Source organism: Marmota marmota, unplaced genomic scaffold, assembly GCF_001458135.2.
Source record: "Marmota marmota marmota unplaced genomic scaffold, marMar, whole genome shotgun sequence".
In the NCBI taxonomy this organism is placed as follows: Eukaryota; Metazoa; Chordata; class Mammalia; order Rodentia; family Sciuridae; genus Marmota; species Marmota marmota.
Genome location: NW_026000170.1, coordinates 9,272,825 through 9,277,029, shown reverse-complemented (window position 1 = coordinate 9,277,029; position 4,205 = coordinate 9,272,825). Strand labels below are relative to the sequence as shown.

General features: G+C 36.2%; 1 long non-coding RNA gene across 1 annotated transcript in view; it reads left to right on the top strand.

Moving 5' to 3' along the window:
- The window catches only part of LOC125611841, a 19,522-nt gene extending 15,893 nt beyond the window's left edge, over positions 1-3,629 (top strand). The window contains exon 3 of the long non-coding RNA XR_007342075.1: positions 1,999-3,629. This is a non-coding gene — a long non-coding RNA (uncharacterized LOC125611841). The remainder of the gene's footprint in view (positions 1-1,998) is intronic.
- The last annotated feature ends 576 nt before the right edge of the window (positions 3,630-4,205 follow it).

Sequence of the window (4,205 nt, the reverse complement as noted above, 5' to 3'; positions counted from 1 at the left end):
CTGTTTATGTCGCCGCTGGTATTGATGAAGTTCTCTCCTCCGCCGCTTTCTGATGACATCAGATCTCTGCCATGTTGGTATCCTATGCGAATGGCAGCATTTCGTTCCCCTTGCCGGGCAACCAAAGCAAGGGGTGAGTCCTGACCGGCCCTCAGCAGGACCCGGACCGAGAAGCAGTTTCCGCGGGCTCCTAGCCCCGGGCCAGGGAAGTTCCGGGAGCCAGAACTCGGCCGCTCCGTGCTCTGTGTAAGCTCCTATAAGTGTAGGCTCCAAGAAGCAGTCCCCGTGGGCTCAGTTCCGGGAGCCGGAATTCGGCCGCTTAGTGCTTGGTGTATGCTCTGATAGGAGCAGGGTCCAAGAAGTAGCCTCTGCAGGCTCTGCAGCCCTGGGCCAGGGCGGTTCCGGGACGGTTCCGGGAGCTAGAACTCGGCCGCCCCGCACTCAGTGTTCGCTCCGATAAGATCAGGTTCTAAGAAGCACCCAGGCACTGAACCCTAGCAATCTGTCTGCAAGCCGCAGGCGAATTGCAGCCTGAAATTACCTGTTCTATGGCTGAATGAGCTGCGGTCAGTCGAAAACAGGGATGGTGACGTCAGCTTTCCAACATGGTGGCTGTTGGCCTCCTCTGTGGTCTGACTGGTGTGGAGAACCGAGATGGACCGCTTCCTTGCCCCGTCTCAAACCCAGAATTCAGCCCTGAGTACGGTGCTTGCACGGCTGGCAGAAACTGCAGCGCTGTATCCCTGCGTCGCTATCTCCTCATTTCCCAGCGAGCGCTGCAGACTCTAGCCGCGGGGCGATTTGCTGAATAAGCCCTGACATCATTTTTTGAAGATTCATCCCTGAGATCAGTATCTTTCACACATTGGACACACATATATACACAAACAGACACACATATGTGTATATACTTTCATAAAAAAATGTCTTGTGATGGATTTTTTGTGTATGTGTGTGTGTGTGTGTGTGTGTGTGTGTGTTATTACTTTGTTTAAGTAGAGGAGTTTTCTAAGCAATTGTAAAGTCAAGGTATGATTTTTATCTTATTTGTTGTTTTCCTAATATCTTTTTTTCTTACTATTAGAACTCATATGAAATACAAAGAGGCTGTTCATCTATCTATTCAAACATCTTGGAAATTTTGCTGTGTCTATTGACTGGTAGTGCTACTATTGATAGATTCCAAATTCTAAGAGGCATCATAGATTTTCCTGATACTGTGGGAAAAAAAAATCCCAAGATGATTATAACCTAGAAACAGCCTCTCATTCATTCTGAGCTGACTTCTATTTTCTTTGAACCCATTATCTTCCATTCTCAAAACAGTTCAAACTCGAAAAAAAAGTGATTAATATTTTTGAATTTCATTTCCTTAACCTAATAATATGCCTTAATTACTACTGATGTATGATATACAAATATGGAAAGTGATGTAATATCTAGTATTTAAAGAATGACTTTGGGGCTGGGGCTCAATGGCAGAGTGCTTGCCTAGCATGTGTGAGGCACTGTGTTTGATACTTAGCACTACATAAAAATAAAACAAATGAGATAGAAGCATGCTGTCCATGTACAACTACAAAATTTTTTTTTAAAAAAAGACTTTGATATTTGCCTTCACTTGAATTCTTACATTGCAGTTTGTTTCACAATCATAAAAGTCAATTAAATAAGCAATCAACTTTGTTTCCTTGCCTATTTCTTAATGTCCTAAAATGAATTTGGATACCCCCAAATAATATCACATAATTTATTTAATGCCTAAATTAAGACCTATCAAGGAAATTCTTATTATAGTAAAAGAAGTCTGAGGAAAGAATGTTAAAGCATACTTCTATGGGGAGGGGCAGGGAAGAGAGAGGAGAGATTGATTTTTTTCCATTTAAAAACTGTCCCACAGCAGAGGTTTAGAACTTTAAGCTGAGATCAAGCCATGGCACCCTTTGCATGTTATCAGTCATTTATACTAGGTTTGAATGACCCACTTTCTTTTTCTAGATGCACTAAAAGTGAGTAGAAAATACGTGAGAAGTTATTTTCATCAGAAGGGATGCTTGGCATTGAATTTATTTTGAATTTACAAGAAATCACTTCTTTATCTAATGGACCCTTTAGACACCTGCTTTTCTCTTTCCTTGAAGTAACTGAAACACCAATATAGGTAAGCCACTATGTCATCCTCTATAATTAGATGGGTGATCTTATCACACTTGATAATGTATCTCTCATGGTATTTTTTAATTAGCCGAACATGAAATTTTAAGTCTTGACAAGATTCAACCAATAAAAGAAGCTCAGTTATATTAAAATGACTTTTTAAAAGATAGGTGAATATATTCATAATATTGAAACAGATTACTGTATAAAATCTGGTATTTGCTAAATGAAAATGGAGAACCTGGTATCAGATTAAGTCAATTCTCCTAAACCTGTGCATTGTTCCTTGTTTAGATTGTAATTATTAAAAAGAACAAAATTATCATAAAATATTTTTTAAAAATAGACTAGGTTATTTTCACACAAAATTGTGAAATCATTCATGTTATGATATTCATCAAATATACTAGATTCATACTAAATCACTAAAATTAATGTACCTAGCCAAATGCCATCTTCCTACTATTTCTTAAGCTTGGTTTCTTTTCAAAAGGGTTAACGTCAATCAAATACTCATTTTTAAATTTATATCCTTTGTTTTTAAAACCTTAAGGTTTAAAGAAAAACTGAACAACTGGTACAGATTTTGCATATACCCAACATCTTCCATTAGTATGAACGACAGACTGATTTTGGTGGTATTATTAACGAAAGTCTGTAGTTTACATTAAGTTTCACTTTAGGTTGTACAGTTCCATGGGTTTCACAGAAGCATATTGCCATTTATCTACTTTTATAGTAATATGCAGAACACATTGCCTTGAAAATGCCTTGTGCTTTACCTTTTAACCCCATTCCCCTCAAACTTCTGGCTATCACTCAACTTATTATTTCTTTCACTTTGCCTTTTCTTAGAGGTTTTATCACATAATTGTAATCTACAGTTCAGACTGGCTTCTTTAGCAAGATTCATTTCAGCTTCCTCCATTTCAGTTTCCTACATGAATTAATCTATTTTTTAATTGTGGAATAATATTTCATTGCAAACTATAAACCAGTGATTATTTATCCACTCATCTATCAGAGCACATCTTGGTTGTTTAAAAATTTTTGGTATAATATATAAAGCTATTGAAACATTTATATGCAAGTTTGTTATGGACACGGTTTTCATCCTCACATTGGAAACTTAGAGCACAATTGCTAAATTATGTGCTGAGACTGGGTTTAGCTTTATATTTTTCTGTTGTGATTTTTTTTTATTCTTGCCAGTGACAAATATAAGTTCTTGCTGGTCCATACCCTAACTAGAATTTGATGTTCTCAAGAGTTTTGGATGTTAACCCTTCTAACAGGTGTGTTGTAGTATCTTTTCTTAATTTGAAATTATATAATGACATAAGATGTTGAACGTTTTGTGATTTATAAATCTTTGATGGAGGCCTTTGTTTGTTTTTGTTCTCTTATCATTAAGTTCTAAATATCTTTGTATTAGGCAAATATTTTCTTCCAGTCTAAGTTTCTCTTTTTATTTTCTTAACAGTGACTTTCCTGGCAAAGAAGTCTTGAATTTTTGAAGGAAATTAAATAGATATGGATAGGTAAAGAAGAACTCGAATTAGCACTATTGGCTGATGATATGATTCTATACTTAGAAGACCAAAAAAAAATTTACCAGAAGTTTTAAATTTTAATAAAGTTTAACTTTTTTTTAAAAAAAATATTTCATGGGTCGTGCTTTAGTTGTACATAAAAACTTATCAAACTAGTGACTACTTACATTTTTCCCATTTTACTTTCCAGAAATTTTATAATTACAAATTTTATGTTAGGTCTAACATCCATTTGGTTTAATTTCTAAAGCATAAATTCTGTGTTGAAATTTTTATTTCAACATACAAATGACTGATTGTTATAGGACCATTTTTGAATAGACTGTGTTTCCTTTACTACTTTGTCAAAAGTCAGTTGACCATATTTGTGGGGGTGTGGTTCTAGGCATCTATTGAGTTTCATTGTTTTAGTATTGTTTCTTTTACCAATCCCACAATGCCTTGATGACTGTAGCTTTATAGTAACTCCTGAAGTTGGGTAGCACCAGTCTTCTG